Source organism: Megalopta genalis, chromosome 8, assembly GCF_051020955.1.
Source record: "Megalopta genalis isolate 19385.01 chromosome 8, iyMegGena1_principal, whole genome shotgun sequence".
Classification (NCBI taxonomy): Eukaryota; Metazoa; Arthropoda; class Insecta; order Hymenoptera; family Halictidae; genus Megalopta; species Megalopta genalis.
In genome coordinates this window covers 8766174-8779264 of record NC_135020.1, presented here as the reverse complement: position 1 = coordinate 8779264, position 13091 = coordinate 8766174, and positions in this window count along the sequence as shown.

Here is a 13091-nt window from a genome sequence, read left to right as displayed (position 1 = left end):
AGCAACAAACAACAAGCAACAAACACCAAACAACAAACAACAAACAACAAACAACAAACAACAAACAACAAACAACGAAGAACAAACAACAAACAACAAACAACGAAGAACAAACAACAAACAACAAACAACGAAGAACAAACAACAAACAACAAACAACGAAGAACAAACAACAAACAACAAACAACGAAGAACAAACAACAAACAACGAAGAACAAACAACAAACAACGAAGAACAAACAACAAACAACGAAGAACATTCAACAAACAACGAAGAACAAACAACAAACAACGAAGAACAAACAACAAACAACGATGAACAAACAACAAACAACGAAGAACAAACAACAAACAACGAAGAACAAACAACAAACAACGAAGAACAAACAACAAACAACGAAGAACAAACAACAAACAACGAAGAACAAACAACAAACAAAGAAGAACAAACAACAAACAACGAAGAACAAACAACGAAGAACAAACAACGAAGAACAAACAACGAAGAACAAACAACGAAGAACAAACAACGAAGAACAAACAACGAAGAACAAACAACGAAGAACAAACAACGAAGAACAAACAACGAAGAACAAACAACGAAGAACAAACAACGAAGAACAAACAACAAACAACGAAGAACAAACAACGAAGAACAAACAACGAAGAACAAACAACGAAGAACAAACAACGAAGAACAAACAACGAACAACGAACAACGAACAACGAACAACGAACAACGAAGAACAAACAACAAACAACGAAGAACAAACAACAAACAACGAAGAACAAGCAACAAACAACGAAGAACAAACAACAAACAACGAAGAACAAACAACAAACAACGAAGAACAAACAACAAACAACGAAGAACAAACAACAAACAACGAAGAACAAACAACAAACAACAAACAACAAACAACAAACAACAAACAACAAACAACAAACAACAAACAACAAACAACAAACAACAAACAACAAACAACAAACAACAAACAACAAACAACAAACAACAAACAACAAACAACAAACAACAAACAACAAACAACAAACAACAAACAACAAACAACAAACAACAAACAACAAACAACAAACAACAAACAACAAACAACAAACAACAAACAACAAACAACAAACAACAAACAACAAACAACAAACAACAAACAACAAACAACAAACAACAAACAACAAACAACGAAGAACAAACAACAAACAACAAACAACGAAGAACAAACAACAAACAACAAACAACGAAGAACAAACAACAAACAACAAACAACGAAGAACAAACAACAAACAACAAACAACGAAGAACAAACAACAAACAACGAAGAACAAACAACAAACAACAAACAACAAACAACGAAGAACAAACAACAAACAACAAACAACGAAGAACAAACAACAAACAACAAACAACGAAGAACAAACAACAAACAACGAAGAACAAACAACAAACAACGAAGAACAAACAACAAACAACGAAGAACAAACAACAAACAACGAAGAACAAACAACAAACAACGAAGAACAAACAACAAACAACAAAGAACAAACAACAAACAACGATGAACAAACAACAAACAACGAAGAACAAACAACAAACAACGAAGAACAAACAACAAACAACGAAGAACAAACAACAAACAACGAAGAACAAACAACAAACAACTAAGAACAAACAACAAACAAAGAAGAACAAACAACAAACAACGAAGAACAAACAACAAACAACGAAGAACAAACAACGAAGAACAAACAACGAAGAACAAACAACGAAGAACAAACAACGAAGAACAAACAACGAAGAACAAACAACGAAGAACAAACAACGAAGAACAAACAACGAAGAACAAACAACGAAGAACAAACAACGAAGAACAAACAACGAAGAACAAACAACGAAGAACAAACAACGAAGAACAAACAACGAAGAACAAACAACGAAGAACAAACAACGAAGAACAAACAACGAAGAACAAACAACGAAGAACAAACAACGAAGAACAAACAACGAAGAACAAACAACGAAGAACAAACAACAAACAACGAAGAACAAACAACAAACAACGAAGAACAAACAACGAAGAACAAACAACGAAGAACAAACAACGAAGAACAAACAACGAAGAACAAACAACGAACAACGAACAACGAACAACGAACAACGAAGAACAAACAACAAACAACGAAGAACAAACAACAAACAACGAAGAACAAACAACAAACAACGAAGAACAAGCAACAAACAACGAAGAACAAGCAACAAACAACGAAGAACAAACAACAAACAACGAAGAACAAACAACAAACAACGAAGAACAAACAACAAACAACGAAGAACAAACAACAAACAACGAAGAACAAACAACAAACAACGAAGAACAAACAACAAACAACGAAGAACAAACAACAACCAACGAAGAACAAACAACAAACAACGAAGAACAAACAACAAACAACGAAGAACAAACAACAAACAACGAAGAACAAGCAACAAACAACGAAGAACAAGCAACAAACATCGAAGAACAAGCAACAAACAACGAAGAACAAGCAACAAACAACGAAGAACAAACAACAAACAACGAAGAACAAACAACAAACAACGAAGAACAAACAACGAAGAACAAACAACGAAGAACAAACAACGAAGAACAAACAACAAACAACGAAGAACAAACAACGAAGAACAAACAACGAAGAACAAACAACGAAGAACAAACAACGAAGAACAAACAACGAAGAACAAACAAAGAAGAACAAACAACGAAGAACAAACAACGAAGAACAAACAACGAAGAACAAACAACGAAGAACAAACAACGAAGAACAAACAACGAAGAACAAACAACGAAGAACAAACAACGAAGAACAAACAACGAAGAACAAACAACGAAGAACAAACAACAAACAACGAAGAACAAACATCAAACAACAAACAACGAAGAACAAACAACGAAGAACGAACAACAAACAACGAACAACGAACAACGAACAACGAACAACGAACAACGAACAACGAACAACGAAGAACAAACAACAAACAAGGAACAACGAACAACGAACAACGAACAACGAACAACGAACAACGAACAACGAACCACGAACAACGAACAACGAACAACGAACAACGAACAACGAACAACGAACAACGAACAACGAACAACGAACAACGAACAACGAACAACGAACAACGAACAACGAACAACGAACAACGAACAACGAACAACGAACAACGAACAACGAACAACGAACAACGAACAACGAACAACGAACAACGAAGAACAAACAACGAACAACGAAGAACAAACAACAAACAACGAAGAACAAACAACAAACAACGAAGAACAAACAACAAACAACGAAGAACAAACAACAAACAACGAAGAACAAACAACAAACAACAAACAACGAAGAACAATCAACAAACAACAAACAACGAAGAACAAACAACAAACAACGAAGAACAAACAACAAACAACAAACAACGAAGAACAAACAACAAACAAGGAACAACGAACAACGAACAACGAACAACGAACAAGGAACAACGAACAACGAACAACGAACCACGAACAACGAACAACGAACAACGAACAACGAACAACGAACAACGAACAACGAACAACGAACAACGAACAACGAACAACGAACAACGAACAACGAACAACGAACAACGAACAACGAACAACGAACAACGAACAACGAACAACGAACAACGAACAACGAACAACGAACAACGAACAACGAACAACGAACAACGAACAACGAACAACGAACAACGAACAACGAACAACGAACAACGAACAACGAACAACGAACAACGAACAACGAACAACGAACAACGAACAACGAACAACGAACAACGAACAACGAACAACGAACAACGAACAACGAACAACGAACAACGAACAACGAACAACGAACAACGAACAACGAACAACGAACAACGAACAACGAACAACGAACAACGAACAACGAACAACGAAGAACGAACAACGAACAACGAAGAACGAACAACGAACAACGAAGAACGAACAACGAAGAACGAACAACGAGGAACGAAGAACGAACAACGAAGAACGAACAACGAAGAACGAAGAACGAAGAACGAAGAACGAACAACGAAGAACGAACAACGAAGAACGAACAACGAAGAACGAACAACGAACAACGAAGAACGAACAACGAAGAACGAACAACGAAGAACGAACAACGAAGAACGAACAACGAAGAACGAACAACGAACAACGAACAACGAACAACGAAGAACGAACAACGAACAACGAACAACGAACAACGAACAACGAACAACGAACAACGAACAGCGAACAACGAACAACGAACAGCGAACAACGAACAACGAACAGCGAACAACGAACAACGAACAGCGAACAACGAACAACGAACAGCGAACAACGAACAACGAACAACGAACAACGAACAACGAACAACGAACAACGAACAACGAACAACGAACAACGAACAACGAACAACGAACAACGAACAACGAACAACGAACAACGAACAACGAACAACGAACAACGAACAACGAACAACGAACAACGAACAACGAACAACGAACAACGAACAACGAACAACGAACAACGAACAACGAACAACGAACAACGAACAACGAACAACGAACAACGAACAACGAACAACGAACAACGAACAACGAACAACGAACAACGAACAACGAACAACGAACAACGAACAACGAACAACGAACAACGAACAACGAACAACGAACAACGAACAACGAACAACGAACAACGAACAACGAACAACGAACAACGAACAACGAACAACGAACAACGAACAACGAACAACGAACAACGAACAACGAACAACGAACAACGAACAACGAACAACGAACAACGAACAACGAACAACGAACAACGAACAACGAACAACGAACAACGAACAACGAACAACGAACAACGAACAACGAACAACGAACAACGAACAACGAACAACGAAGAACGAACAACGAACAACGAAGAACAAACAACGAACAACGAAGAACAAACAACGAACAACGAAGAACAAACAACGAACAACGAAGAACAAACAACGAACAACGAAGAACAAACAACGAACAACGAAGAACAAACAACGAACAACGAAGAACAAACAACGAACAACGAAGAACAAACAACGAACAACGAAGAACAAACAACGAACAACGAAGAACAAACAACGAACAACGAAGAACAAACAACGAACAACGAAGAACAAACAACGAAGGACAAACAACAAACAACGAAGAACAAACAACAAACAACGAAGAACAAACAACAAACAACGAAGAACAAACAACGAACAACGAAGAACGAACAACGAACAACGAACAACGAACAACGAACAACGAACAACGAACAACGAACAACGAACAACGAACAACGAACAACGAACAACGAACAACGAACAACGAACAACGAACAACGAACAACGAACAACGAACAACGAACAACGAACAACGAACAACGAACAACGAACAACGAACAACGAACAACGAACAACGAACAACGAACAACGAACAACGAACAACGAACAACGAACAACGAACAACGAACAACGAACAACGAACAACGAACAACGAACAACGAACAACGAACAACGAACAACGAACAACGAACAACGAACAACGAACAACGAACAACGAACAACGAACAACGAACAACGAACAACGAACAACGAACAACGAACAACGAACAACGAACAACGAACAACGAACAACGAACAACGAAGAACAAACAACGAACAACGAAGAACAAACAACGAACAACGAAGAACAAACAACGAACAACGAAGAACAAACAACGAACAACGAAGAACAAACAACGAACAACGAAGAACAAACAACGAACAACGAACAACGAACAACGAACAACGAACAACGAACAACGAACAACGAACAACGAACAACGAACAACGAACAACGAACAACGAACAACGAACAACGAACAACGAACAACGAACAACGAACAACGAACAACGAACAACGAACAACGAACAACGAACAACGAACAACGAACAACGAACAACGAACAACGAACAACGAACAACGAAGAACGAACAACGAACAACGAAGAACAAACAACGAACAACGAAGAACAAACAACGAACAACGAAGAACAAACAACGAACAACGAAGAACAAACAACGAACAACGAAGAACAAACAACGAACAACGAAGAACAAACAACGAACAACGAAGAACAAACAACGAAGGACAAACAACAAACAACGAAGAACAAACAACAAACAACGAAGAACAAACAACAAACAACGAAGAACAAACAACAAACAACGAAGAACAAACAACAAACAACGAAGAACAAACAACGAACAACGAACAACGAACAACGAACAACGAACAACGAACAACGAACAACGAACAACGAACAACGAACAACGAACAACGAACAACGAACAACGAACAACGAACAACGAACAACGAACAACGAACAACGAACAACGAACAACGAACAACGAACAACGAACAACGAACAACGAACAACGAACAACGAACAACGAACAACGAACAACAAACAACAAACAACAAACAACAAACAACAAACAACAAACAACAAACAACAAACAACAAACAACAAACAACAAACAACAAACAACAAACAACAAACAACAAACAACAAACAACAAACAACAAACAACAAACAACAAACAACAAACAACAAACAACAAACAACAAACAACATCAACAAACAACAAACAACAAACAACAAACAACAAACAACAAACAACAAACAACAAACAACAAACAACAAACAACAAACAACAAACAACAAACAACAAACAACAAACAACAAACAACAAACAACAAACAACAAACAACAAACAACAAACAACAAACAACAAACAACAAACAACAAACAACAAACAACAAACAACAAACAACAAACAACAAACAACAAACAACAAACAACAAACAACAAACAACAAACAACAAACAACAAACAACAAACAACAAACAACAAACAACAAACAACAAACAACAAACAACAAACAACAAACAACAAACAACAAACAACAAACAACAAACAACAAACAACAAACAACAAACAACAAACAACAAACAACAAACAACAAACAACAAACAACAAACAACAAACAACAAACAACAAACAACAAACAACAAACAACAAACAACAAACAACAAACAACAAACAACAAACAACAAACAACAAACAACAAACAACAAACAACAAACAACAAACAACAAACAACAAACAACAAACAACAAACAACAAACAACAAACAACAAACAACAAACAACAAACAACAAACAACAAACAACAAACAACAAACAACAAACAACAAACAACAAACAACAAACAACAAACAACAAACAACAAACAACAAACAACAAACAACAAACAACAAACAACAAACAACAAACAACAAACAACAAACAACAAACAACAAACAACAAACAACAAACAACAAACAACAAACAACAAACAACAAACAACAAACAACAAACAACAAACAACAAACAACAAACAACAAACAACAAACAACAAACAACAAACAACAAACAACAAACAACAAACAACAAACAACAAACAACAAACAACAAACAACAAACAACAAACAACAAACAACAAACAACAAACAACAAACAACAAACAACAAACAACAAACAACAAACAACAAACAACAAACAACAAACAACAAACAACAAACAACAAACAACAAACAACAAACAACAAACAACAAACAACAAACAACAAACAACAAACAACAAACAACAAACAACAAACAACAAACAACAAACAACAAACAACAAACAACAAACAACAAACAACAAACAACAAACAACAAACAACAAACAACAAACAACAAACAACAAACAACAAACAACAAACAACAAACAACAAACAACAAACAACAAACAACAAACAACAAACAACAAACAACAAACAACAAACAACAAACAACAAACAACAAACAACAAACAACAAACAACAAACAACAAACAACAAACAACAAACAACAAACAACAAACAACAAACAACAAACAACAAACAACAAGCAACAAACAACAAGCAACAAGCAACAAGCAACAAGCAACAAACAACAAACAACAAACAACAAACAACAAACAACAAACAACAAACAACAAACAACAAACAACAAACAACAAACAACAAACAACAAACAACAAACAACAAACAACAAACAACAAACAACAAACAACAAACAACAAACAACAAACAACAAACAACAAACAACAAACAACAAACAACAAACAACAAACAACAAACAACAAACAACAAACAACAAACAACAAACAACAAACAACAAACAACAAACAACAAACAACAAACAACAAACAACAAACAACAAACAACAAACAACAAACAACAAACAACAAACAACAAACAACAAACAACAAACAACAAACAACAAACAACAAACAACAAACAACAAACAACAAACAACAAACAACAAACAACAAACAACAAACAACAAACAACAAACAACAAACAACAAACAACAAACAACAAACAACAAACAACAAACAACAAACAACAAACAACAAACAACAAACAACAAACAACGAACAACGAACAACGAACAACGAACAACAAACAACAAACAACAAACAACAAACAACAAACAACAAACAACAAACAACGAAGAACAAACAACGAAGAACAAACAACGAAGAACAAACAACAAACAACAAACAACAAACAACGAAGAACAAACAACGAAGAACAAACAACGAAGAACAAACAACGAAGAACAAACAACGAAGAACAAACAACGAAGAACAAACAACAAACAACAAACAACAAACAACAAACAACAAACAACAAACAACAAACAACAAACAACAAACAACAAACAACAAACAACAAACAACAAACAACAAACAACAAACAACAAACAACAAACAACAAACAACAAACAACAAACAACAAACAACAAACAACAAACAACAAACAACAAACAACAAACAACAAACAACAAACAACAAACAACAAACAACAAACAACAAACAACAAACAACAAACAACAAACAACAAACAACAAACAACAAACAACAAACAACAAACAACAAACAACAAACAACAAACAACAAACAACAAACAACAAACAACAAACAACAAACAACAAACAACAAACAACAAACAACAAACAACAAACAACAAACAACAAACAACAAACAACAAACAACAAACAACAAACAACAAACAACAAACAACAAACAACAAACAACAAACAACAAACAACAAACAACAAACAACAAACAACAAACAACAAACAACAAACAACAAACAACAAACAACAAACAACAAACAACAAACAACAAACAACAAACAACAAACAACAAACAACAAACAACAAACAACAAACAACAAACAACAAACAACAAACAACAAACAACAAACAACAAACAACAAACAACAAACAACAAACAACAAACAACAAACAACAAACAACAAACAACAAACAACAAACAACAAACAACAAACAACAAACAACAAACAACAAACAACAAACAACAAACAACAAACAACAAACAACAAACAACAAACAACAAACAACAAACAACAAACAACAAACAACAAACAACAAACAACAAACAACAAACAACAAACAACAAACAACAAACAACAAACAACAAACAACAAACAACAAACAACAAACAACAAACAACAAACAACAAACAACAAACAACAAACAACAAACAACAAACAACAAACAACAAACAACAAACAACAAACAACAAACAACAAACAACAAACAACAAACAACAAACAACAAACAACAAACAACAAACAACAAACAACAAACAACAAACAACAAACAACAAACAACAAACAACAAGCAACAAACAACAAGCAACAAGCAACAAGCAACAAACAACAAACAACAAACAACAAACAACAAACAACAAACAACAAACAACAAACAACAAACAACAAACAACAAACAACAAACAACAAACAACAAACAACAAACAACAAACAACAAACAACAAACAACAAACAACAAACAACAAACAACAAACAACAAACAACAAACAACAAACAACAAACAACAAACAACAAACAACAAACAACAAACAACAAACAACAAACAACAAACATCAAACAACAAACAACAAACAACAAACAACAAACAACAAACAACAAACAACAAACAACAAACAACAAACAACAAACAACAAACAACAAACAACAAACAACAAACAACAAACAACAAACAACAAACAACAAACAACAAACAACAAACAACAAACAACAAACAACAAACAACAAACAACAAACAACAAACAACAAACAACAAACAACAAACAACAAACAACAAACAACAAACAACAAACAACAAACAACAAACAACAAACAACAAACAACAAACAACAAACAACGAACAACGAACAACGAACAACGAACAACGAACAACGAACAACGAACAACGAACAACGAACAACGAACAACGAACAACGAACAACAAACAACGAACAACGAACAACAAACAACGAACAACAAACAACAAACAACAAACAACAAACAACAAACAACAAACAACAAACAACAAACAACAAACAACAAACAACAAACAACAAACAACAAACAACAAACAACAAACAACAAACAACAAACAACAAACAACAAACAACAAACAACAAACAACAAACAACAAACAACAAACAACAAACAACAAACAACAAACAACAAACAACAAACAACAAACAACAAACAACAAACAACAAACAACAAACAACAAACAACAAACAACAAACAACAAACAACAAACAACAAACAACAAACAACAAACAACAAACAACAAACAACAAACAACAAACAACAAACAACAAACAACAAACAACAAACAACAAACAACAAACAACAAACAACAAACAACAAACAACAAACAACAAACAACAAACAACAAACAACAAACAACAAACAACAAACAACAAACAACAAACAACAAACAACAAACAACAAACAACAAACAACAAACAACAAACAACAAACAACAAACAACAAACAACAAACAACAAACAACAAACAACAAACAACAAACAACAAACAACAAACAACAAACAACAAACAACAAACAACAAACAACAAACAACAAACAACAAACAACAAACAACAAACAACAAACAACAAACAACAAACAACAAACAACAAACAACAAACAACAAACAACAAACAACAAACAACAAACAACAAACAACAAACAACAAACAACAAACAACAAACAACAAACAACAAACAACAAACAACAAACAACAAACAACAAACAACGAACAACAAACAACAAACAACAAACAACAAACAACAAACAACAAACAACGAAGAACAAACAACGAAGAACAAACAACGAAGAACAAACAACAAACAACAAACAACAAACAACGAAGAACAAACAACGAAGAACAAACAACGAAGAACAAACAACGAAGAACAAACAACGAAGAACAAACAACGAAGAACAAACAACAAACAACAAACAACAAACAACAAACAACAAACAACAAACAACAAACAACAAACAACAAACAACAAACAACAATCAACAAACAACAAACAACAAACAACAAACAACAAACAACAAACAACAAACAACAAACAACAAACAACAAACAACAAACAACAAACAACAAACAACAAACAACAAACAACAAACAACAAACAACAAACAACAAACAACAAACAACAAACAACAAACAACAAACAACAAACAACAAACAACAAACAACAAACAACAAACAACAAACAACAAACAACAAACAACAAACAACAAACAACAAACAACAAACAACAAACAACAAACAACAAACAACAAACAACAAACAACAAACAACAAACAACAAACAACAAACAACAAACAACAAACAACAAACAACAAACAACAAACAACAAACAACAAACAACAAACAACAAACAACAAACAACAAACAACAAACAACAAACAACAAACAACAAACAACAAACAACAAACAACAAACAACAAACAACAAACAACAAACAACAAACAACAAACAACAAACAACAAACAACAAACAACAAACAACAAACAACAAACAACAAACAACAAACAACAAACAACAAACAACAAACAACAAACAACAAACAACAAACAACAAACAACAAACAACAAACAACAAACAACAAACAACAAACAACAAACAACAAACAACAAACAACAAACAACAAACAACAAACAACAAACAACAAACAACAAACAACAAACAACAAACAACAAACAACAAACAACAAACAACAAACAACAAACAACAAACAACAAACAACAAACAACAAACAACAAACAACAAACAACAAACAACAAACAACAAACAACAAACAACAAACAACAAACAACAAACAACAAACAACAAACAACAAACAACAAACAACAAACAACAAACAACAAACAACAAACAACAAACAACAAACAACAAACAACAAACAACAAACAACAAACAACAAACAACAAACAACAAACAACAAACAACAAACAACAAACAACAAACAACAAACAACAAACAACAAACAACAAACAACAAACAACAAACAACAAACAACAAACAACAAACAACAAACAACAAACAACAAACAACAAACAACAAACAACAAACAACAAACAACAAACAACAAACAACAAACAACAAACAACAAACAACAAACAACAAACAACAAACAACAAACAACAAACAACAAACAACAAACAACAAACAACGAACAACAAACAACGAACAACGAACAACGAACAACGAACAACGAACAACGAACAACAAACAACAAACAACGAACAACGAACAACAAACAACGAACAACAAACAACAAACAACAAACAACAAACAACAAACAACAAACAACAAACAACAAACAACAAACAACAAACAACAAACAACAAACAACAAACAACAAACAACAAACAACAAACAACAAACAACAAACAACAAACAACAAACAACAAACAACAAACAACAAACAACAAACAACAAACAACAAACAACAAACAACAAACAACAAACAACAAACAACAAACAACAAACAACAAACAACAAACAACAAACAACAAACAACAAA